Below are 27,412 nucleotides of genomic sequence, written 5' to 3' on the forward strand. Positions count from 1 at the left end.
TCACTTATCATCCAGGAAATGCAAGTCAAAACTGCAATCAGGTATCATCTCATACATGTCTGAATGCCTAAAATAAAAAAATACAGGAAACAGTAAGTCTTAGAGAGGATGTGGAGAAAAAAAACTTGTGCCCAGTTTGTAGGCATGCCAACTGGTACAGCCACTGTGGAAAACAGTATGGAAGTTCCCCCAAAAGTTAAAAATTGAACTACTCTATGATCCCGTAATCACACATCTGGGTCTTTACCCCCAAAATTCAAAAACACAAATTCAAAGGGATACATGCATCCCTATGTTTATTCCAGCATTATTTACAATAGCCAGATTACTGAAGCAGCTCAAGTATAGATGAATGGATAAAGAAGAGATGGTATATACAGTCAAAGGAATGTTAATCAGCCATAAAAAAGGATGAAATCTCAGCATTTGCAACAACATGAATAGAGCTAGAGTATAATGCTAAATAAAATGATTCAGAAAAAAATAAATATCACATGATCTCACATGTGGAATTTAAGATACAAAATAAGCAAAGGGAAAAAAGAGAGACAGGGAGACACAAGCCAAGAAACAGACTCTGGTTTTTTTTTTTTTTAAGATTTTATTTATTTATTTGACAGAGAGAGAGAAATCACAAGTAGGCAGAGGCAGACAGAAAGAGAGGGAAGCAGGCCCCCCGCTGAGCAGAGAACCCGATGCGAGACTCAATCCCAGGACCCCGGGATCATGACCTGAGCTGAAGGCAGAGTCTTAACCCACTGAGCCACCCAGGTGCCCAAGAAAGAGACTCTTAACTCTAGAGGATTGACAGATGATTGACGGGGGGGAGGTAAGTGGGGGGCAGGGTGAAATAAGAGATGGGGATTAAAGAGCAAAATCACCATGATGAAGAAAAATAAAGTAAAATAATTTAAAAAGAACAAACCCATGCAAGTACACTTTGAATCTGCAAGTTCTGCATTTATTAAGTAAATTAGTTAACAACCTCATTTTACCAAAAGAAATTTTAGTCACCACTACTCTATAGAACTTTCTTACACAACAGGGTACCTCTGTAAGTAGCTGCCCTGTTCATGAACCAGGATCACTCACCCTGGTCATAAGGGGTGGACAACATCACAAACCCTAAAGGAACAACCAGGCCAATATGGCCTTAATTCTTAGTAATAAACATAACCCAGTTTCTAAAGAGTCAGGTTTATAACTAGTGAGGCTCCACCTTATGTAACAAACTCACCAGGGAAAAGTGACTTCTGAAGCTATCTAGCCAACTGGTTTGGAAAATTTTTTTTTAAAAAAAAGGAGTAAACCAAGTGCCCCCATTCCTTTCCATTCCTCTGGCAGATGATGGGGGTGGAGGTTGGTAAAGCAGCATAAATAAGAGGAACAAAAACTGTAAAAACAAGAAGAAATAAAATGAAAAATAAAAATAAACATGGGCTGGATCAGAAATTTAAAAAGTCAAAACAAGCAAAAATGACCTTTTGATAAGAACAGTATAACATAATATAGCACCTATAACATTGAAAGCCACTTTGCACTACAAATTATTTTTCCACAAAGAATTAAAAGCAGAACAAACAAAAAGATCAATTAAGGTCCAAAGAAGGGTTCCATTATTCCTTGAAGGGCTTGTTCTTATCCAAACACTGACTAATGCGGGGGTACTGTCAGACTACTTAGTAGAGGATATTTTTTATTCTCACTTGAGCTTGTCTGTTTGGAAAGTGATTTCCCCATTTCAGTTTGCAAGGAGAGGTTAAACTAGAGAAGTAGAAATTTCTTCCACTTAGAAAACAATCCAGTCCATTCCAGTGCCTAAAGCTGATGGGGCCTCCCGTGGGCACATCAGTCTCCAAGGAGCTCTCCTAGATGTACCAAGGACCAGCTATTGGGTTGTAGGTGAGGCCAAACCTCCCGAGAAAAGTTCTGAGCATTTCCAACAGCTTCCATCAAGCACAAGGCAAACATGGAGGAAACCAGGACAACACTTGACCCATAATAAGGAAAAGGTAGCTGAGCTTGCAAGAAAAGGAGTTCCTGTTTACCAAAAAGAAAGCAGGAACTAAAAACAAAACTGGTAGGCCTACTGAAGCTGTGTTAGAAGAGAGAAGGTCTGATACAGAATAGGGAAAATCAAGAGAAGCCCAGCTTGGGTTGAGGAGATGGTGCTGGAAGACTGGGGAGGATAAGATGGTTAAAATTCTCTGGATAGGAGACAGCTTCTCTACAGGGATAACTACAGAGATCTTAACTGGGTTCCCCTTGAGAATTCAACTGATTACTGACAGTATATGCATATAAGAAAATTTCATAAGACCAGGGAAAGAAAGACCGGGAATGGTTAACAATAATAGTGCTTGGCACTCATATGGGGTAAGAATAGTGCCTTCTCCCACCAGCCTGAGAGAAAAACCTGCTAATTTACAGTAATTGTATAGAGTATCCAGAAAAGTCTTGTTTACCAAAGTCTTGCCGCAGGAATAAAGAATTATTAACCCTTGGCTGAACACTACTCAGTTCTACCTAATGAATCTTAAAAGCAAGTCCTGATAGATCAAACTGTTTCCAAATAACTTAACTGCATCTCAGAATAAAGTACACAAATTATTTATAGAGAAATAAAAATATCCAACACCCCAAAAGATAATATTTATAGCTTCTGACATGCAACACAAAATTACCAGGCATCCAAAGAAACATAAAAATATGGTCCAAAATAAGAAGAAAAATCAATCTAAACCAACTCAATTCTGACAATTATAATTAAGAGACTAGAATATTAAAACAATTATCAGGTATTTCATAGATTCCAAAAATTTAGCACACATGAAAGATATGCAAAAGACCCAAATAAAACTTCTAGAGATGAAAATTACAATATGTGAAATTTAAAGTACAATGGATGGGATTAACAGATTACATGTAACAAAAACAAACAAACAAAGAAAACAGAAGGAATTGTGACCTTAAAGAAACAGAAGTAAAAACTTTATGAAATGAAACCTAGAAAGAAACAGTAATATAAAAAATGAACAGAACATAAGTAAGCAGTGGGACTACTTCAATTCAGCCTACTATACATATAATTTGCATCCTCAAATAGTGGCATGATGGGGGAAAGATATTTGAAGAAATGATAACCAAATTTTCCCAAATTAGTTGAAAACTACAAATTAATCAATCCCAGAATCTCAAAGAACATGAGTATAGGAAACATGAAAAAATTAAACCAAGGCATATCATAATAACAAAACCCAAAACCAGTGATAAAGAATAAAATAGATACTTAGATACAAAAAGAAAGATAAAGATGACACCAGAAACAAGACAAATGGAGAACACTACCTCTTAAGTACTGGAAGGAAAAAACCAAAAGGTCAACCCAGATTTTTATACCCAAAGAAAATATCCTTCAAAATAAAAGGTAATTTGGCACCTGGGTAGCTCAGTGGGTTAAGCCTCTGCCTTTGGCTCAAGTCATGATCTCAGGGTCCTGGGATTGAGCCCCACATCAGGCTGTCTGCTCAGCAGGGAGCCTGCTTGCCCCTCTCTCTCTCTGCCTGCCTCTCTGCCTACTTGTGATCTCTGTCTGTCAAATAAATAAATAAAATCTTTAAGAAAAATAAAAATAAAAGGTTAAACAAGGACTTTTTCAGACATACAAAGATAAGAAAATACTTTTCGCCACCCATTCTGTGCTATAATAAATTTTTTTAAAGATTTTATTTATTTATTTGACAGAGAGAGAGATCACAAGTAGGCAGAGAGGCAGGCAGAAAGAGAGGGGGAAGTAGGCTCCCTGCCGAGCAGAGAGCCCAGTGCCGGGCTCCATCCCAGGATCCTGAGATTATGACCTGAGCCGAAGGCAGAGGCTTAACCCACTGAGCCACCCAGGTGCCCCTATAATGAGTATTTTAAAAAGAAAATCCTTCAGAGGGAGACAAGATGGCAGGGAACTGGGAGGAGGCGCCGTTTCAACCTGTACCCTAAAGTGAGCTGATTACCTACCAAACAACTCCGATCACCCATGAAATCAGCCTGAGATCAGAATTATACATGTCTGGATCTCTACAGGGGCAGAAGACGCCAGCGGGCAGGTAAAGCGGAGTGGGAACATTGGGACTGATATTGAACGATAAACAAAAAGGGGAGGGAGCCACCAGAGGCGACCAACTGGAAAGTAATACCCCTAATACGAGAGTGCCCTGCATCTGGGGACCAGCATTAACTTGGAGACTGGTTGAAAGCACTCAGAGCAAAGGATTGCGGGGGGCGGGGGGGATTGTGGAAATGGGGGTGACTAGGGACAGGGGCTTAAGTCCCCAGACCCAGGACAGCCTCCCCTGGTGCTGAGCCAGAGAGAGTGCGGCAGAGAAACCAGGTCTTGGTCCCTGAGCCGCCAGCACGCCGGAGAATGTGTGGTGTCCGGCTCCTGTGAGGGGCTGGGAGCCTCACCAGACGGCAGAACATGGAGCCGTGCTACAGAGCCTGAGAAGCACGCGCCCCTCACCCTCCCCTGAGAGAGGTGCGCGGAGGCCCAGCCTGGTGCTCTGGGACCCACGCCCTGCTATCAGAGCCTGAGACGCAGGCACGACCCACAGCCTCCCCTGAGAGAGGTGCGCCCAAGCCCGGTGCTCTTAGACCCAGAAAGACCAGGCACTCCCAGCCTAGGCCAGCGGGAAAATCTCAGTGTGTGATCGCTGCTTGGAACCTCTCTGGTGGTCAGGAGCTGCCCAGACAGCTGACGCTGCTGCAGTTTTCGGTACAAGCAGAAGATCCTGCATCCCCAGGGACCGAGACTTAGAACCTGCTCTGCCAGCGGCCAAGGGGGAATTTATATGGGCTCTGCAACACCCACAGGGGACCAGACTGAGGCTTCTCTCTGAGAGGGGGGGTCAGGGTGCAGTTTGCTTTCCTCTAAACCTACAAAAACCATCAAAAGCGGTCAAGGTGAGAGAAAAAAAAAAGTGAACAAAAATAAAAACCTCCAGAGAACAAAAGCCTGAAAAAAGAAATGGTTTCCTCAGAGCCCAACCCCTTGAGAGGGGACGGGAGGACTTAACTCAGGGAACATCACTGACTGAAAACCCATGTGGCAGGCCCTCCCCCAGAAAACCAACAAGGAAAGAAAAAGAAAAAAAAAAAAAAAGACTACAAGAGAACAACCGGCACTACTTCATAGGACAACTTTTATTTTTAACTTGTTCCCACTATTCTGGTTCATTTTTTATATATATATATATATATATATATAGATAATTTTTTAACCTATTTACCATACAGTGAGATGTCCAGTACATCAAATTCCATAATAACCTTCTAACCTGAACTTTTTGATATATACACACCTGTGTTTTTCTTTTGCATTTCTATTTTTTAAATTATTTTCCTATTTTTTTTTTTAAAAGATTTTATTTATTTATTTGACAGAGACAGATCACAAGCAGGCAGAGAGGCAGGCAGAGAGAGAGGGGGGGAAGCAGGCTCCCCGCTGAGCAGAGAGCCCGATGCGGGACTCAATCCCAGGACCCTGAGATCATGACCCAAGCCGAAGGCAGCGGCCTAAATTTTAGTTTAGTCTAGTTTATTCCTTTTTTATTTTTATTTTCTAATATTCACATAGAGTTAAACTTCAAGGTAATCCCCTTTTCCCAATCAATGCTACCCCTATAAATAAACCAATTTTTAATCCCCCTTTATCTTAGGAAAGTTGAATCCTTTAACAAAGATATCAAGATACATCCAGGAAGAATCAAAAGAACCTTCCTCGCCCACATTGAGAATTTATAACCACTCTCCCATCTTTTTCTTCCACCAGTGTTTCTATGTTTTTGTGTTTGTCCTGATAGTATATAAATCTTATCCTTGGGGTTCTTCGTGATGAGGTCCTTCCTTTATTTGTGTGTGTGTGTGTGTGTGTGTGTGTGTGTGTGTTTTCTCTTGTCATATACTTTTATCAGTCTTTTTGTTTGTCTGTTTTTGTTTGCATACTTCATAAATCTTACCTTGGGGCCCATTTGGGCTGAACCTTCTCTTTTATCAACCCTTTTTTTCCTGTCTCTCTCTCTCTCTCTCTCTCTCTTTTTTTCTTTTTCTTTTCTTTTTTCTCTCATTTGGGTGGGGAAGCCTGATTGCTCAGAAGCGTTCCAGGGTGCACCTTGACTGCACCACGGTCGATACATCCAGCTACATCCATTCAGTCATCTCTCACCAAAATGATTAGGAGGAGAAATGCCCAACAGAAGAAAAATACAGAGGATGGGCCTTCTGCAACATAGCTAACGGCTATCAACATAGACGGTATGTCGGAAAGAGAATTCAGACTAACAATTATCCAGGCAATAGCTAGGTTGGAGAAAGCCATGGATGACCAAACAGAACTGATTAGGGCAAAACTGAAAGCGACCAGAGATGAAGCTCACAATGTTAGGGCAGAGCTGAAAGCTACCAGGGATGAGGTTCACAATGCTCTCAATGAGTTCCAATCTAATCTAAATTCTCTAAAAGCTAGGGTAACTAAGACAGAAGATAGAATTAGTGATCTGGAGGACAAACAGAGAGAAAGGATCAAGAGGAAGCCTAGAACAAACAGCTTAGAAGCCACGAAAACAGAATCAGGGAAATAAATGATGCCATGAAACGTTCCAACATCAGAATTATTGGAATCCCTAAAGGGGAGAAGAAAGAAGTCTAGAAAATATAGTGGAACAAGTTCTTCATGAAAATTTTCCCAATATTGTGAATGGAACCAGCATTCATGTACTAGAGGCCGAACAGTCTCTACTCAAGATTATAGATTCCAAAAAAACATCAAGGCACCTCGTGGTCAAATTGAGGAATCATAATTATATATACAATCTCTTGAAAGCTGCTAGGACAAAGAGGCTCCTTACTTACAGAGGAAAGCCAATCAGAATAATGTCAGACCTGTCCACAGAGACCTGGCAAGCCAGAAAGGGCTGCCAAGATATATTCAGGGTACTAAAGGAGAAGAACATGCAGCCAAGAATACTTTATCAAGCAAGACTGACATTCAAAATGGATGGAGAGATAAAGAGTTTCGAAGACTGGCAAGGATTAAAAGACTACGCAACCACCAAGCCAACACTGCAGGAAATATTAAGGGGGGGGGTTCTATAAAAGAGGAAAAATCCTAAGAATAGCATTGAACAGAAATATAGAGACAATCTACAGAAAGAAAGACTTCAAAGGTAACACGATGTCCATAAAAATGTATCTATCAATAATCACTCTCAATGTGAATGGCTTAAATGTGCCCATAAAAGGGCACAGGGTTGCAGACTGGATAAAACGACAGGACCCATCCATATGTTGTCTACAAGAGACCCATTTTGACCTAAAGATACACCCAGACTGAAAGTGAAGGGATGGAGAAGCATCTTTCATGCCAATGGGCCTCAAAAGAAGGCTGGGGTAGCAATTCTCATATCAGATAAATTAGATTTTAAACTAAAGACTGTAGTCAGAGATACAGAAGGACACTACATCATTCTTAAAGGGACTATCCACCAAGATGAGCTAACAATTGTAAATATCTATGCCCCCAATATGGGAGCAGCCAATTACATAAGAAAACTGTTAATCAAGATAAAGAGTCATACTGATATGAATACCTTAATAGTAGGGGATCTTAACGTTCCTCTCTCAGAAATATAGACAGATCACTGAAGCAGAAAATCAGTAAAGAAACAAGAGCATTGAATGACACATTGGACCAGATGGACCTCATAGATATATACAGAACATTCCACCCTAAAACAACAGAATACTCATTCTTCTCGAGTGCACATGGAACCTTCTCAAGAATAGACCACATACTGGGTCACAAATCAGGACTCAACTGATACCAAAAGACTGAGATTATTCCCTGCATATTCTCAGATCACAATGCTTTGAAACTGGAGCTCAATCACAAGGAAAAATTCGGAAGGAACTCAAACACCTGGAAGCTAAAGACCACCTTGCTTAAGAATGTTTGGATCAACCAGGACATCAAAGAAGAACTTAAACAATTCATGGAAACCAATGAGAATGAAGACACTTCGGTCCAAAACCTATGGGATACAGCAAAGGCGGTCCTAAGGGGGAAATACATAGCCATCCAAGCCTCCTTCAAAAAAACAAAAACGCAGAATACACCAGCTATCTTTACACCTTAAAGAACTGGAGAATCAACAACAAATCAAACCAACTCCACACATAAGAAGGGAAATAATCAAGATTAGAGCAGAGATCAATGAGGTAGAAACCAGAGATATAGTAGAACGTATCAATGAAACTAGAAGTTGATTTTTTAAAAGAATCATTAAGATCGATAAACTATTGGCCACACTAATCCAAAAGAAAAGAGAGAAAGCCCAAATTAATAAAATTATGAATGAAAAGGGAGAGATCAGAACTAACACCAAGGAAGTAGAAACAATCATCAGAAGTTATTATCAGCAGTTATATGTCAATAAGCTAAGCAACCTAGATGAAATGGATGCATTCCTGGAAAACTATAAACTCCCAAAATTGAACCAGGAAGAAATTGACAACCTGAAAGGACCAATATCTAGTAACGAGATTGAAGCAGTGATCAAAATCCTCCCAAAAAACAAGAGCCCAGGACCTGATGGATTCCCTGGGTAATTCTACCAAACTTCCAAAGAAGAAATAACACCTATTCTCCTGAAGCTGCTTCAAAAAACTGAAGCAGAAGGAAAACTTCCAGACTCTTTCTATGAAGCCAGCATTACCCTGATCCCCAAACCAGTCAAAGACCACACCAAAAAGGAGAATTTCAGAACAATATCACTGATGAATATGGATGCTAAGATTCTCAACAAGATCCTAGCAAACAGGATCCAACAGCACATTATGGCTCAGTGGGTTGAGCCGCTGCCTTCGGCTCAGGTCATGATCTCAGGGTCCTGGGATCGAGTCCCACGTCGGGCTCTCTGCTCAGCAGGGAGCCTGCTTCCCTCTCTCTCTCTCTCTGCCTGCCTCTCTGTCTACTTGTAATCTCTGTCTGTCAAATAAACAAATAAAATCTTTACAAAAAAAAAAAAAATAATAATAATCCACCATGGGGCGCCTGGGTGGCTCAGTGGGTTAAGCCACTGCCTTCGGCTCAGGTCATGATCTCAGGGTCCTGGGATCGAGTCCCACATCGGGTTCTCTGCTCAGCAGAGAGCCTCCTTCCCTCTCTCTCTCTGCCTGCCTCTCTGCCTCCTTGTGATCTCTGCCTGTAAAATAAATAAATAAATCTTTAAAAAAAAAAAAAAAAAAAGATTATCCACCATGACCAGGTGGTATTCATCCCTGGGCTACAAGGATGGTTCAACATTCACAATCAATCAATATGATAGAACAAATCAATAAGAGAAGAGAGAAGAACCACATGGTCCTCTCAACTGATGCAGAAAAAGCATTTGACAAAATCCAGCATCCGTTCCTGATTAAAACGCTTCAAAGTATAGGACAGAGGGAACATTCTTGAACTTCATCAAATGTATCTATGAAAGACCCACAGCAAATATCATCCTCAATGGGAAAAAGCTTGCAGCCTTCCCGTTGAGATCAGGAATACGGCAAGGATGCCCACTCTCACAACTCTTGTTCAACATAGTATTAGAAGTCCTAGCAACAGCAATCAGACAACAAAGAAAAATAAAAGGTATCCAAATTGGCAATAAAGAAGTCAACTCTCTCTCTCTGCAGATGACATAATTCCTTATATGGAAAACCCAAAAGACTCCACCCCCAAACTACTAGAACTCATACAGCAATTCAGGAACGTGGCAGGAAACAAAGTCAACGTACAGAAATCAGTGGCTTTCTTATACACTAACAATAAAAATACAGAAATGGAAATTAGAGAATCCATTCCATTTACTATAGCACCAAGAACCATAAGATACCTGGGAATAAACCTAACCAAAGAGGTAAAGGAACTGTACTCGAGGAACTACAGAACACTCATGAAAGAAATTGAAGAAGACACAAAAAGATGGAAGACCATTCCACGCTCTTGGATCAGAAGAATAAACATTGTTAAAATGTCGATACTGCCTGGAGGAATGTATACTTTTAATGCCATTCCAATCAAAATTCCACCGGTATTTTTCAAAGAGCTGGAGCAAATAATCCAAAAATTTGTATGGAATCAGAAGAGACCCCAAATCGCTAAGGAAATGTTGAAAAACAAAAATAAAACTGGGGGCATCACGTTACCTGATTTCAAGCATTACTACAAAGCTGTGATCACCAAGACAGCATGGTACTGGCATAAAAACAGACACATGGACCAGTGGAACAGAGTAGAGAGCCCAGATATGGACCCTCAACACTATGGTCAAATAATGTTCGACAAAACAGGAAAAAATAGGGGGCGCCTGGGTGGCTCAGTGGGTTAAGCGGCTGCCTTCCGCTGGAGTCGTGATCCCAGGGTCCTAGGATCGAGCCCCACGTGGGGCTCTCTGCTCGGCAGGGAGACTGCTTCCCTCTCTCTCTCTATCTGCCTGCCTCTCTGCCTACTTGTGGCCTCTGTCTGTCAAAACAGGAAAAAATATACAATGGAAAAAAGACAGTCTCTTCAATAAATGGTGCTGGGAAAACTGGACAGCTATATGTAGAAGAATGAAACTCGACCATTCTCTTACACCTTACACAAAGATAAACTCAAAATGGATAAAAGACCTCAACGTGACACAGGAATCCATCAGAATCCTAGAAGAGAACATAGGCAGTAACCTCTTCAATATCAGCCACAGCAAATTCTTTCAAGATACGTCTCCAAAGTCAAAGGAAACAAAAGCAAAGATGAACTTTTAGGACTTCATCAAAATCAAAATCTTCTGCACAGCAAAGGAAACAGTCAAAAAAACAAAGAGGCAACCCAGGGAATGGGAGAAGATATTTGCAAATGACAGTACAGACAAAAGGTTGATATCCAGGATCTATAAAGAACTCCTCAAACTCAACACACACAAAACAAACAATCATATTTAAAAAATGGGCAGAAGATATGAACAGAGACTTCTCCAGTGAAGACATATAAATGGCTATCAGACACATGAAAAAATGTTCATCATCACCAGCCATCAGGGAGATTCAAATTAAAACCACATTGAGATACCACCTTATACCAGTTAGAATGGCCAAAATTAGGAAAGATATGGTCCATATACACTATGGAGTATTATGCCTCCATCAGAAAGGATGAATACCCAACTTTTGTAGCAACATGGACGGGACTGGAAGAGATTATGCTGAGTGAAAACAGTCAAGCAGAGAGAGTCAATTATCATATGGTTTCACTTATTTGTGGAGCATAACAAATAGCATGGAGGACAAGGGGAGATGGAGGAGAAGGGAGTTTAGGGAAATTGGAAGGGGAAGTAAACCATGAGAGACTACGGTCTCTGAAAAACAATCTGAGGGTTTTGAAGGGGCGGGGGGTGGGAGGTTGGGGGAACAAGGTGGTGAGTATTAGAGAGAGCACAGATTGCATGAAGCACTGGGTGTTGTGCAAAAACAATGAGTACTGTTATGCTGAATAGAAATTTTAAAAAAAAGTGTTGATGGGAAAAAAAAATCCTTTAGGCAGGAAAAAAAAATCACATATTAGAAATATGGATCTATACAATGAAACTACTAAAAATGGTAACTACATGGCGCGCCTGGATGGCTCAGTGTGTTAAACCTCTGCCTTCGGCCCAGGTCATGATCTCAGGGTCCTGGGATCGAGCCCCACATCGGGCTCTTGGCTCAGCAGGGAGCCTGCTTCCCCCTCTCCCTCTGCCTGCTGCTCTGCCTACTTGTGATCTCTCTCCCTCTGCCAAATAAATAAATAAAATATTTTTAAAAAATAAATAAAATAAAAATGGTAACTACATGAATAAATATTACTTTACCCTACTATTAAAATCTCCTTAAAGGTGACTGTTTAAACAAAAATAACAATGTAGAATGTGGCCCAAACTTATGCATAACAACTAAAGCACAATGGCCAGGAAAGGAAAAATGCAAGTAACTTACTGAATGTTCTTATACTCTAAGTGAAGTGGTATAACACCACTTTAAGGTAGATATGAGAAAAAGATGTATGCTATTAGCCTCAAAACAGTCATGTAAATAATAAAACTTATTAGTGATAAGTCAAAAGATATAAAATAGAATCATAAAAAATTTCAATTAATCAAAAAGAAGGAAGAAAAGGAGGGAAGAGAGAACAAAGAATATATGGGAAAACAGAAAACAAATGGCAAGATGACAAATTTAAATCTAACCTTGAATATCTGAATAGGGGGGCGCCTGGGTGGCTCAGTAGGTTAAAGCCTCTGCCTTTGGCTCAGGTCATGATCTCAGGGTCCTGGGATCGAGTCCTGCATCGGGCTCTCTGCTCAGCGGGGAGCCTGCTTCCCCCTCTCTCTCTGCCTGCATCTCTGCCTACTTGTGATCTCTGTCTCTGTCAAATAAATAAATAAAATCTTAAAAAAAAAAAGAAAAGAAAATCTGAATAGAATTTACAGAATTGTAAATTTGTCTATTCGGGTAGAAGATTTATGACAGACAAATCTTTTTGAAAGATGTTATTTTATAATAAAAGAAAAAGCTCTAAGCATTATGTATTTTTCAAAAAGTATTATAAAAGTAGTGTGATCACATGTATATGAGTATTTTAAATATGTAATAAATATTAAAAATATACAAAAGAATAAACAAATACCTATGTACCCATACATCTTAAGAAGCAGATTACCAATACTTTGAAGACCATAGTACACCCTCTCCTACTCTCCATCAAAGAAGCCACTATCCACTATCATGACCTCTGAATTAATTATTCCTCTGCTGTTCTATATGGTTTTACCAGATGTGTATGAAACCTTAAATAGTATTTTTACACATTTTAAATTTTTATAAAAATTGGGTCTGACGGTATATATTATGTGGTTTGTTTACACTCAACATTGTATTTTTGGTATCTATCCATGATAGTGTATGTAGTTATGGTCCATTTATTTTCAATATATTCATTCATTCTCCTATTGATGGACAAACGGGTAGAGTTTTGCTCTTAGAAACTGCTTAATGAACATTCCTGTACATCTCCTGAGTGAAATGGATCTCTAGAGAAGTGGAATTTTTACATTGTATTTCCAGGCTTTATGATCATTTTTGCATTATTATCCCTCTTTTATTAATAAACTGAGGCTTATAGAGACAAAAAAAAAACTTGTTCAAGATCACACAGGTAGGCAGTAAAGTTCAAAAACAAATTCTATCATATCTACTTAAAAGAAAAAAAAAATCTCAAGATTAGATAGCTCATAGTCCTGGAAACAAGTACTTATCAAAAAGAATCCTGATATAGTTTATCTTGTTTTACTTGAAGTTAAGAAGAGGTCCTAGCAACAGAGTTCAGTCAATTCTACCTCTTGACCACTCACAACAACTTGATTATATGATAATCATAAGACCATAAGTTTCACCCTGTTAAAATATCCTGTACTTCACCATTCCTGAAAATCTAGTCAAATATTTTATAGTTAGGGACACCTGTATGGCTCAGTTGGTTAAGCATCTGGCTTCAGGCTCAGGTCATGATCCCAGGTCATGATTCCTGCTTGGCAGGAAGCCAGCTTCTCCCTCTACCTGCCAATCCACTGTTTGGGTGTGCACACACACTCTCTCTCTCTCTCTAACAAATAGTAAAATCTTTAAAAAATATATTTAAAAATATATATATATATTTTATAGTTAAATATGCTGGGATGTGTATAAATTTTGTATGTGTAAAATATAAATAAATAGTAATAAAGAAGCTCCCATTGTGACTACAATTTGAACTTAAATTACAAGCACTTTTATTTCTTCTACAACTAAAGTTGATTTTGGAATTGCTATGTTTAAGACCTGCCAAAGTGAATATAATAATCATTTTTAAAAATACTCTGGGGGTGCCTTGGTAGCTAAATATTTGACTATGGCTCAGGTCATGATCTCAGGATCCTGGGATTGAGCCCCAAGTTGGCTCTGTACTCAGTGGGGAGTCTGCGTGTCTCTCTCTCTCTGCTACTACCCTGCTCTTGTGCACCCGCATGTGCTTTCTCTCTTCCTCTCAAATATTTTAAAACAAATTTTAAAAAATACTCCGTATTCACCTTAGAAGCCATTGAGAATATTTGCAGAAACCATTTTGCATGTCACCTAAACCAAGTAATTTCCAGATACCTAATACTATTCTTGCATTTAAAAAATAATACACCCCAAATTTTTTAGTAGCTAAGTCAACTAGTAACTATTTAGATCTGTATAATCCTTCCGTTAGAAAAAAATATTTATGTGGAGATAGGAAGATGGTAGACTAGGAGAAACACCAGGAACATCTCTCTCTACCTAGTCTCTACCTAGGCAACAATTACACTGGCAAAATCTGTCCTGTGTAACTATTTTGGATGTCTGGAGTCAGATGAAAACTTGAAACTTCCAGAAGACCTGAATGGGCAAATATGTTAGATTCAGTCAATTTCAACTTTCAGCACAGTAGCAGCCAGTGGATAGCTGTGCATGTGTTCCTGGAGCAGCATGATCATCGCCTCCTGGACATAGATGGAATTAAAAGAACTCTACCCTTCAAATATTGATAACTGGCTACTGCTTCTGCTCACAAAGTGCAAAAAAGTAGACAGCCATTCTTGTTGCACTCTCCCTTCATTGTTGCAAGCCCCATCCTCTCTGCTGAACTGACTTCTCAAGGATTTAAAGGGCCAGTGCCCAGTTTTCCCTCTTCATTTTTTGCCTTTTTCCTCTTTGAGAAGTCATGCATTAAAGAGTAAGACATAAAAAACACTACATATACAAGGAAAACTAGAAAGTAATGCCCAGAGAAAAAGCATGCCCAGAGAAAAGTTCACAAAAGACCTGAGCAGACATTATACTTCAGTCTTCTCCTCAGTAGAGCAAACCCTGGGGAAAGCAGAGAATTCAATTTCCAGAGTTACCATATTATTAGATTTAAATGTCTGGTGTTCAAAAACAACAAAATTAAAAGGCATACAAAGAAACAGCAAAGTATAGCCCACTCAATGGAAAAAAAACTGAGAAACTGTTCCTGAAAGACCTAATGGCAGATATACTAGACAAAAGGCTTTAAAACAACTGTCTTAAAGAATCAAAGAAAGATGTAGCCAAAGTGAAAATGATGTGTGAACAAAATGGAAATATCAATAAAGAAAGAGAAAACCTAAAATAAACTAAAAATAAATTAAGGAGGTAAAGGACAGTAACTGTAATAAAAAACTCACTAGATGGATTCAAAGGCCAACCTGAGGATGGAGAAGAAAGAAATCAGTGAACTTGAAAATAGAACAATGGAAATTACTGAGGCTCAGGAAGGAAAAACAAACCTGAAGTGAAAAGAACTTAAGGGACCAGTGGATACCATCAATTAAACCAACATGTGCATCACAGGAGTTCCAGAAGCAGAAAACAATAAAAGAAAACATTTGAAGAAATAATGGCCAAGAACTTCCCAAATTAGGGAAGGAAAAAAAAAAAAAAAGACATGAAATAAACTTCCAAGAAGTTCAACAAGTTCCAAGATGATTTCAAAGAGATCAAACAGACACACATTATGATCAAACTTTGAAAATACAGAAAATCTTGAAAGCAGCAAGAGTGAGTCATCACATATGAGGAATCCTCCATAAGATTACATATATATTTCTCATCAGAAACTTTGGAGGCCAGGGTAACCCTTTCAGGTCCCTCCACCTCTTTGAGAATTTTGTATTATCACTCAATAAACTTTGCTTTGCTGCCCACCCCTCTTTGTCTGGTCTACCTCTTTATTCTTTGGAGTGGTATGACCAGGAGGGATTCCATGGTATAATGGTTATTTAGCACACTGGACTCTGGAGTGGTATGATCTAGAACCACAGGCACCAAAGGAAAATAAATCCTGCAACATTTTGCTGGGTGCAACTAAGAAGGAAGACCTCATCAAGAAGCCCACAATGACGAGAGGGAGAGAGGAGGAGGAGGGGCAGAGGGAGAAAAAGAACACAGGGCAGACTCCATCCCAGTGCAGAGTGGATGTGGGGCTCAATCTCCCACAGCTGAGATCATGACCTGAGCCAAAATCAAGACTTGACGCTTAACTGACTGAACCACCCAGTCCTCCCAGGTGAACTGCCAGATACGTGGCTGGGAAGAATGGCACCACAGTGACAGAGTTCTCAGTGAGCATTCTGAGTGGAGCTTTCTCTTGCTGGTGTTTTTGAGCTTCTATCTACTCACTCTACTGGGGATCACAAGAATTGTCCTCCTGATCCACGTGGATGGCCAGCTATACACCTCGATATACTTCTTCCCTGGCACCCTCTCCTTCATGGACATCTGCTACTCCTCCACCATCATGTCCCAGATATTGGCCATGCTGCTAGAGCACAGGGCAGTGCTGTCCTACACCCACTGCACTGCTCAGTTCTTCCTCTTCAACTTCTTCTCTTCTATTAACTGCTACCTCCTGGCCATCATGGCCTATGACTACTCTGTAGCCATGCGCTGATCCCTGCCTTATGTTACCATCATGACTGAGAAGTCCCACCAGGGATTAGTGGCTGGGGCTTACAGCACTGGTTTCTCCAATATCTTTGTTTTGTTTTTTTTTTTTAAGTTTTATTTATTTGAGAGAGAGAGATCATAAGTAAGCAGAGAGGCAGGCAGTGAGGCAGGCGGAGAGAGGAGAAACAGGCGGGAGCCTGACTCAGGCTTGATCTCAGGACCCCAGATTCCGACCTGACCTGAAGGCAGAGGATTAACCCACTGAGCCTCCCAGGTGCCCCTCTCCAATATCATTGTTCAAAGGGTCACAGCTCTCACCCTCTCCTTCTGTGGGAACAATGAGATCAACTTTGTTTTCTGTGACCTCCTCCCCTTTGTTAAAACTGACTTATGGGGACAGCTAAACCCAGGAGATGGTCATTATTGTGTTGGCCATCTTCGTCATGCCTGTTTACGTAATGGTGATCTTGGTGTCCTACCTGTTTATTATAAGGACCATCATGCAGATCTCCTCTGCAGGAGGCCAGGCCAAGACCTTCTCTACCTGTGTCTACCACCCTACGGCTTCAAACCTTCATCTTTATGTACCTTTGAAGTAAATCGAGCCAGTCCCCAGAGAAAGACAAAGTGGTATCAGTGCTCTACACAGTGGTGACCCCCATGCTTAACACCTTCATCTAATAGCCTAAGGAATAAGGAAGTAAAGGAGGCATTCATGAAAGTCCTGAGCAGGTCAAAGGCTTTTGGAAGGCCCTAGATGGACTCTTGCCAAATACTCATTCCTTAGTTTCTCCGTCCTTTCTGTCTATCCTCAAATATCACCTACTTGGGGAGACTTCCCCAGGCAACTCTACCTAAAATTGCGCCCAAACTTCCCACTCCACTTCCTAATTTATTATTCTATGTAATACTTGTCACCATCTGCTGTACTATGTGCTATATATTTGATACTGTTTAAATCTCACAACTAGAAAGTAAATTACATGAGAGAAAGCAAAAATCAAACAAACTTTGGAGGCCAGAAGACAATGGGCAAATGTATTCAAAGTGCTAATTAGAAAAACTGACAAGCAAGAATCCTGTATCTGGCAAAACTGTCTTTCAAAGGTGGAAGAGAAATTAAGATATTCCCAGACAAACAAGAGTTGAGGGTATTCATGATTCCTAGACTTGCCTTGCAAGAAAAGTTTAAGGGAGTCCTGCAAAGTGAAATAAAAAGAGACTAGACAGCAATTTAAAGCCATATGGAGAAATAAAGATGTCAATAAAGGTCAATACATGAGCAATTATAAAAGCCGATATTACATAACAATGTTCTGTAACTGCACTTTTTGTGTTCTACTTGATTTAAGAGACTAATTCATTTAAACGAAAAAAAGCTATTATTAGTATAAAAATCAGTATTATTGTAACTTAGGTTTGTAACTCCAAATCTCATTTTTTATATAACTTAAGAGACTAATGCATTTAAAGATTTTATTTATTTACTCATTTATTTGACAGAGAGTGACACAGCAAGAGAGGGAACACAAGCAGGGGGAGTAGGAGAGGGAGAAGCAGGCATCCCACCATGCAGGGAGCCCAATGCGGGGCTCAATCCTAGGACCCTCGGATCAGGACCTGAGCCAAAGGCAGACGCTTAAAGACTGAGCCACTCAGGTGCCACGGGGCTAATGCATTTAGAAGAATTATGTTTGGGGGAACAAAATGTGGTATCAACAACCAAAAGGGTGGGGCTACAACTGTAAAGGAATAGAGCTTCTGTATGTTACTAAAATTGATATAAATTTAGAGTATTATGACTTTAGGATGTGTAATGTATTCCTCATGGTAACCCCAAAGAAATTAACTATAGAATATACACAAAAGAAAATGAGAAAGGAATTTAAACTTTACCACACCAAAAAAAATACATAAAAGATACAGCAATGAAGGAAATGAGGAACCAAAAGTCTATAGGACATACAGAAAAGAAATAGCACAATGATAAAAATCTCTCCTTATCACTATTTCATATGTAAACATATCAAACTCTCCAAAGACAGAGATTAAAAGAATGGATAAAAAATATATGCCCCACGCCTGGGTGACTCAGTGGGTTAAGCCTCTGCCTTCGGCTCAGGTCATGATCTCAGGGTCCTGGGATCGAGCCCCATGTCAGGCTCTCTGCTCAGCAGGGAACCTGCTTCTCCCTTTCTCTCTGTGCCTGCCTCTCTGCCTACTTGTGATCTCTCTCTCTGTCAAATAAATAAATCTTTAAGAAGAAAAAAATATATGCCCCCAACTATATATGCTGTCTTCAGGAGACCCACTTAAGACACAAAGACACAAAATGTTCAAAACACATGAAGCCAAAAAAATGACAGAATTTAAAAGAGAAATAAAGAGCTCTACAATATTGCTGGAGACTTCAATATTCAGTTCAGAATAATGAACAGAACTGCCAGGCCGAAGATAACTAAGGAAACAGACCACCTCGTACAATAAACCAAACTAGATCTAAAAGACATTACAGAACACTCTACCCAAAGACAGTGGCACACACATTCTTCTCACGTGCACATGGGCATTTTCCAGGACACACCATATATTACGCCATAAATTAAGTCTCAATATATTTAAGAAGATATCATATAAACCCTATTCTCTGGCCACAACAAAATGAAGTTAAAAATCAATAACAAATATCAAAATTGTGGAAATTAAAGAATATACTTGTAAACAATATTTCAAAGAAGATATCACACTAGAAGTTAGAAAATACTTAGAAACAAAAACAAAAACAACATACAAAAAATTATGGAACATAGCAAACCAGTTCTAAGGGAGAAATTATAGCTATACATGTGTACATTAAAAAAAAAAGATATCAAATCAACAACCTAATTTTACAACTCAAGGAACCAGAAAAAGGAGAACAATTAAATCCAAAACTAGCAATAAAGACTAAACAGTGATAAATGAATAAATAGAAGAGCAGCAAAGAAAATCAATGAAACAAAAAGCTGATTCTTTGAAAAGATCAACCAAACTGACAAACTTTTAAGCAAGACAGACTAAAAAAAGAGAGAAGACTCAAAGTACTCAAAATCAAAATCAGAAAAGAAAGGAAAGACATCACTACTAAGTCTACAGAAATTAAAGGATTATAAGAAACTACAACGAACAACTATATGCCAAAAAACTGGACAACATAGATGAAATGGACAAATTCATAGAAACACAGAATCTACCAAGACTAAATCAGGAAAACAAAGAAAATCTGAACAGACCTATAAGTAATAAGGAGATTGAATCAGTAATAAAAATCTCCCAATAAAAAGAAGTCCTGCAGCTGTTGCAGGTGAATTCTACCAAATATTTAAAGAAAAATTAATCAATTCCTCTCAAACTTATCCCAAAAATTGAAGAAAAGGGAACACTTTCGAACTCATTCTAAGAGACCAGCCTAACACTAATACCAAAAACAGACAAACACACTCTAAGAAAATTACAGATCAACATCTCTTATGAACAGATGTAAAAATACTCAACAAATGGTAGAAACAGAATTCAGCATCATGTTAAGAAGATAACACCATGACCAAGTGGATTAATATAAGGTTGGTTCAACAAATCAATTATTTTAATACAAACATCAACAAGATGAAAGAAAAAGCACATGATCATCTCAATTGAAGAAAAAAAGTTTACAAAATTCAACATTCTTTTTATGATAATAACACTCAACAAATTAAAAATAGAAGAAAACTACCTCAACATAATATAAAAGCCATATATGAAAAACCCATAGTAAACATCATACTCAATGGTGAAAGACTTAGAAGCTTAGAAGATCTTAGAGCTTCCCCTCTAACTTTAGGAACAAGGCAACATGCCAACTTTTCACCATTTCTATTTAACATAGTACAAGAAGTTCTACTTAGAACAATTCGGCAAAAAAAGAAAAAAAAGAAAAAGAAGGCATACAAAAGGGACAGGAAAAAGTACAATGGTTTTATATTTAGAAAACCCTAAAGACTCCACAAAACAGCTGTCACAACTAATAACAAATTAGCAGGATACAAAGTCAACAAATAAACATCAGTTACATTTCTATACACCAACAATGAAAAATCTGAAAAGGAAATTATAAAATCAATTCCATTTACAACAGCATCAAAAACAATAAAGTACTTAGGAATTAACTTAAACAAGGAGGTGAAAGACTTGTTCAATGAAAACTACAAAACGGCACCAAGAGAAACTAAATATGACATAAATAAATAGAAACACATCTCATGTTCACAGACTTAAAGATTTAATTTAGTTAAAATGTCAATACATCCCAAAATAATCTTCAGATTCAATGCAATCCCAATGACATACTGCACCAAAACAAAAACTCACCTTAAAATTCATATGCAGTATCTAGGGCCTCCAAAGACCCAAAATAATTGGAGAGAGAGAGAACACAAAACTGGAGGCCTCATACTTTTTCATTTCAAAACTTACGACAAAGCTACAGTAATTAAAATAGTGTGGTAGTGGCATAAAGACATATATAGACCAATGGATAGAATAGAAAGCCCAGTAATAAACACTGACAAATGACTTTTGACAGGCGTGATAAGATCATTCAATGGGTAATACAGGAGTCTTTTCAACAAATGATGGTGGCGAAACTGGATATGTGCAAGCAAAAAAATGAAGCTGGACCTTTACCTAACATCACATATAAATTAACTCAAAATAGATCAAGGATCTATGTATAAGACCTACAACAATAAAATTCTTTTTTAAAGATTTTATTTATTTATTTGAGAGAATGAGTAAGAGAGAGCATAAGCCAGGGGAGGGGCAAAGAGAGAGAGAGGGATGAGCAGACTCCCTACTGAACAGGGAGGCTGATGTGGGACCCTGGGATCATGACTGAGCTGAAGGCAGATGCTTAACTGACCGAGCGACCCAGGCACACTGACAATAAAATTCTTAAAAGAATATATAGGACAAAAGCTTAGTGACATTAGATTTGGTAATGATTTCTTGGATATCACCAGGTCTAAGTAACAAAAGAAAAAATAGGCAAATGGGACAACGTGAAAATTTTAAAATCTTATACATCCGAAAGACACTATCCCTAGTGAAACAATGAATTACCTAAAAGGCCATGCATTGATACAAAAGCCATTTCATGTGCAAGAAATGACTATAGATTTTTTTATGTAATCAAATAGGAAATATTCAATGATACGGTTTCAAGTTCCATTTTGCAAATAACCTTTGAGGAACTACCACTGGTGTAATTTTAATTTAGTATTAAAGATGAATAATCACAAATACCTGAAAAGCGTTATAAGAAAAAAAAAAATTATAAGGAAAAAGATACTATCCAGAGAGTAAATGACAACTCACAAAATGTGTGAAAATATTTGCAAATCATATATCTGGTAAGACACTACCATCTAGAATCTATAAATTCTAAAGCTCAACAAAAACAAAAACAAATGAGGCACTTTGCTGGCTAAACTGGTAGAGCATGTGACTCTTGGTCTTGGGGTTGTAAGTTCAAGGCCCATGATGGGCATAATGCTTACTTAAGAAAATAAGATTTAAAAAAAAAAAAAATCCAATTCAAAAATGGGCAAAGACTTTAGTAGAAATTTCTCCAAAGAAAATATATGAATGGTCAATAAGCACATGAAAAGATGCTCAAATCACTAGTCATTTGGGAAATGCAAATCACAACTACAATAAAGTATAATCTCATACCCATTAGAAAGGCCTACTATCAAAAAAAAAAAAAAAAAACAGAAAATATACATTGGCAATGATGTGGAGAAATCAGAACCCTCATGAATGTTGACAGGAATCAACTTGCTCCACGGGGAGCCTGCTTCTCCCTCTGACTCTGCCTGCCACTCTGTCTGCCTGTGCTCGCTCTCGCTCTCTCTCTCTCTCTGACAAATAAATAAAATCTTTAAAAAAAAAATCCAGGAGGCATAGAAAAACACCCTCAAAATTAATAAAAATAGGTCCATACCCCGTCATCTAATAATAAAACTTATAAGTCTCAGTGACAAAGAGAAAACCCTGTAAGCAGCTCGGGACAAGAGGTCAGTAACATACAACAGTAGAAATATTAGATTGGTAGCAGACGTATCCACAGAGAGCTGGCAGGCCAAAAGGGCTGGCATGATATATTCGGAGCACTAAACGAGAAAAATATGCAACCATATTATATCCAGCTAGGCTGTCACTGAAAATAGAAGGAGAGATAAAAAGCTTCCAGGACAGGGCACCTGGGTGGCTGAGTGGGTTAAGCCTCTGCCTTCAGTTCAGGTCATGATCTCAGAGTCCTGGGATCGAGTCCCACAGCAGGCTCTCTGCTTAGCAGGGAGCCTGCTTCCCCCTTTCTCTCTGCCTGCCTCACTGCCTACTTGTGAGCTCTCTCTCTCTCTGTGAAATAAATAAATAAAATCTTAAAAAAAAAAAAAAAAAAGCTTCCAGGACGAACAAAAATTAAAAGAATTTGCAAACACCAAACCAGCCCTATAGGAAATATTGAAAGGGGTCCTCTAAGCAAAGAGAGACCATAAAAGTAACAGACCAGAAAAGAACAGAGACAATATACAGTAACAGTCATCTTACAGGAAATACAATGGCACGAAATTCATATCTCTCAATAGTTACCCTGAATGTAAAAACAAGCTAATGCCCCAATCAAAAGATAAAGGGCATCAGAATGGATCAAAAAAAAAAAAAAAAAACAAGACCCATTGATACATTTTATGCAAGAAACTGACTTTAGACGCAAAGTCACCTCAAGATTTAATGTGAGGGATAGAAAACAATTGACCATGATAAAGGACATCAAAAGAAAGCTGGTGTGGCAATCCTTATATCAGATCAATTAGATTTTAAGCTAAAGACTATAATAAGAGATAAGGAAGGACACTATATCATACTCAAAGGGCCTGTACAACAAGAAGATCTAATATTAAATATCTATGTCCCTAACATGGAGCAACCAACTATATAAACCAATTAATAACAAAATCAAAGAAACACATTGACAATAATACAATAATAGGAGGGGACTTTAACACCCCCTTCACTGAAATAGACAAATCATCTAAGCAAAATATTAACAAGGAAATAAAGGCTTTAAATGAAAACACTGGACCAGATGGACATCACAGATATATGCAGAACATTCTATCCAAAAACAACAGAATACACATACTTCTCTAGTGCACATGGAACATTCTCTAGAATAGATCACATCCTGAGTCACACATCAGGACTCAACTGGTACCAAAAGATTGGAATCATTCCCTGCATATTTTCAGACCACAATGTTGTGAAACTAGAACCTAGTCACTAGAGGAAAGCTGGAAAGAACTCATATACATGGAGGCTAAAGGGCATCCTACTAAAGAATGAATGGGTCGGGGTTCCTGGGTGGCTCAGTGGGTTAAGACTCTGCCTTCGACTTGGGTCATGGTCTCGGGATCTTGGGATTGAGCCCCACATCAGGCTCTCTGCTAGGCAGGGAGCCTGTTTCCCCCTCTCTCTTTGCTTGCCTCTCTGTCTATTTGAGATCTCTCTCTGTCAAATAAATAAATAAAATCTTAAAAAAAAAAAAAAGAAGAAGAAAGAATGAATGGGTCAACCAGGAAATTAAAGAAGAATTTTTAAAAATCACTGAAACAAATGAAAATGAAAACATAATATTTGGGACACAGCAAAGACAGTCCTGAGAGGAAAGTATATAGCAATACAAGCCTTTCTCAAGAAACATGAAGGGTCTCAAATACACAAACTAACCCTACACCTAAAGCAGCTGGAGAAAGAAGAATAAATAAAGCCTAAACCCAGCAGGAGAAAAGAAATAATAAAGATCAGAGCAGAAATCAATGAAATAGAAACCAAAAGAATAGAACAAATCAACAAAACTAGGAGCTGGTTCTTTGAAAGAATAAATAAGATTGATAATGCCCCTTGGCCAGACTTATCAAAAAGAAAAGAGAGAGGATCCAAATCAATAAAATCATGAAAGAGGAGAGATCACAACCAACATCAAAGAAATACAAACAATTATAAGAACATATTATGAGCAACTATACACCAGCCAATTTGATAATCAGGAAGAAATGGATGCATTCCTAGTAAAAAGAAAAAAAAAAGACTTGCATGGAGCACTGGGTGTGGTGAAAAAATAATGAATACTGTTTTTCTGAAAATAAATAAATTGGAAAAAAAAAAGAATTACAGATAAAAAAAAGAAAGAAAGAAAAGAAAAGAAAACTTTATAATAATCTGGTCTCTGATCTATTTAATAATTCTTAATACTGGTTTTTAAAAGATCCTGTTTTGGGGGTGCCTGGGTGGCTCAGTTGGTTAAGTGTCTGCTTTAGGTTTTGTCACGATCCCAGGGTTCTGGGATCTGCTCAGCTGGGAGCCTAATTCTCCCTTTCCCTCTGCCACTACCCCCCCCCAACCTTGTGCTCTCTCACTCTGTCTCCCAAAGAAATAATATCTTTAAAAAACAAAAAAATAAAAATAAAAATAAAAGATCCTGTTTTTAATTACACTATTATATACCATGGCTCTTTATTAATTACACAGATGGCATGTAAAACACATATTTCTAAACATGCACATACTTAAACCAAAAGCAAAGTTATAAGATTACTCCCTAAAGCAAGATGGCAGAGGAGTAGGAGACCCAGGAGTTCAGCTAGATAGTTATCAAAACATTCTGAATACCTACAAACTCAACAGAAGATAGAAGAAAAAGAAGAGCAGCAATTCTAGGAACAGAAAATCCACCACTTTCCAGAGGTAGGACATGCAGAAAAGTGAATCCGAAGCCACCGGAAGATAGGCCGCAGGGTGAGGGGCCAGGTCGGGGCAAGTAAGAGAGCCGCAGAGCACAAAATTGGAACTTTTAGAAGTCTGCTCCACTGAGGGACCTCACTCCAGAGAAGGAGGGGTGGAGCCCTTGAAGGGACAGTGTGGTCTCAGGACCTGCAGCGTCACAGAAAGACCAGGGGTACCTGAGTGTGTCAGAGCTCCCAGGTATAGGAACAGGGAAGTCAGCTACAGAGATGGAGCTCAAGAGTACATTCTCAGCTCAGTTGAAAGAGGAGAGATCACAACCAACATCAAAGAAATACAAACAATTATAAGAACATATTATGAGCAACTATACACTAGCCAATTTGATAATCAGGAAGAAATGGATGCATTCCTAGAGACATATAAACTACCACAACTGAACCAGGAAGAAATAGAAAACCTGAACAGACCCATAACCAGGAAGCAGATTAAAGCAGTCAACAAAAATCTTCCAGCAATCAGGGCCAGATGGCTTCCCAGGGGAATTCTACCAAACATTTAAAGAAGAATTAGGGCACCTGAGTGGCTCAGTGGGTTAAGCTGCTGCCTTCAGCTCAGGTCATGATCTCAGGGTCCTGGGATCGAGTCCCGCATCAGGCTCTCTGTTCAGCAGGGAGCCTGCTTCCTCCTCTCTCTCTCTACCTGCCTCTCTGCCTGCCTCTCTGCCTACTTGTGATCTCTCTCTGTCAAATAAATAAATAAAATCTTTAAAAAATAAATAAATAAAGAAGAATTAATACCTATTCTCCTAATTCCAAAAATAGAAATGGAAGGAGAACTTCCAAGCTCATTTTATGAAGCCAACATTACCCTGATCCCAAAACCAGACAAAAAGGAGAATTACAGACACTGTAATTGATGAACACAGATGAACACAGATGCAAAATTTCTCACCAAAATACTAGTCAATAGGATCCAACAGTACATTAAAAGGATTATGCACCATGACCAAGTGAGATTTATTCCTGGGCTACAATACTGGTTCAACACCCACAAATCAATCAATCTGATACAATACATTAAAGGAAGAACAAGAACCATATGATACTCTCAATAGATACCAAAAAATCATTTGACAAAGTACAGCTTCCTTTCTTGATCAAAACTCTTCACAGTGTAAGCATAGAGGGTATATACCTCAATATCATCAAATCCATCTATGAAAAACACACAGCAAATATCATTCTCAATGGAGAAAAACTGAGAGCTTTTCCACTAAGGTCAGGAACACAGTAGGGCTGTCCACTATCACCTTTGCCATTCAACACAGTACTAGAATTCCTAGGCTCAGCAATCGGACAACAAAAATAAATTATAGGCATCCGAATTGGCAAAGAAGAAGTCAAACTCTCCCTCTTTGCAGATGAAATAATACTTTACGTGGAAAACCCAAAAGACTCCACTCCAAAACTGCTAGAACTCATACAGGAATTCAGCAAAGTGTCGGGATATAAAAATCAATGCACAGAAATCAGTTGCATTTCTATACACCAACAGCAAAACAGAAGAAAGAGAAATTAAGAAGCTGATCTCATTTACAATTGCACCCCAAACCATAACTATGAATAAGCCTAATGAAAGAGGCAAAGAATCTCTACTCAGAAAACTATAAGGTACTCATGAAAGAAACTGAGGAAGACACAATGGAAAAACTTTTCATGCTCATAGATTAGAAGAACAAATACTGTGAAAATGCCTATGGTACCTAAAGCAATCTACACATTTAACGCAATCCCTATCAAAATCCCATCCAATTTCTTCAAAAAAATGGAACAACAATCCTAAAATTTATATGGAACCAGAAAAGATCCCAAATAGCCAGAGGAATATTGAAAAAGAAAGCCAAAGTTGGTGGTATCACAAGTCCAGACTTTAAGTTCTATTACAAAGCTGTTGTCATCAAGACAGTATGGTACTGACACAAAAACAGACACATAGATCAGTGTAACAG

At 38.6% G+C, this 27,412-nt stretch overlaps 1 protein-coding gene and 1 pseudogene across 4 annotated transcripts in view; one reads left to right on the plus strand and one right to left on the minus strand.

The window, feature by feature from the left end:
* Window positions 1–27,412, minus strand: part of LOC122916524 (WD repeat containing planar cell polarity effector) — a 455,082-nt gene that overhangs the window by 417,159 nt on the left and 10,511 nt on the right. The gene's annotated exons all lie outside the window — the stretch shown is intronic.
* Window positions 15,321–17,335, plus strand: LOC122915439 (annotated as a pseudogene).

Source organism: Neovison vison, chromosome 8, assembly GCF_020171115.1.
Source record: "Neovison vison isolate M4711 chromosome 8, ASM_NN_V1, whole genome shotgun sequence".
Taxonomy (NCBI): Eukaryota; Metazoa; Chordata; class Mammalia; order Carnivora; family Mustelidae; genus Neogale; species Neogale vison.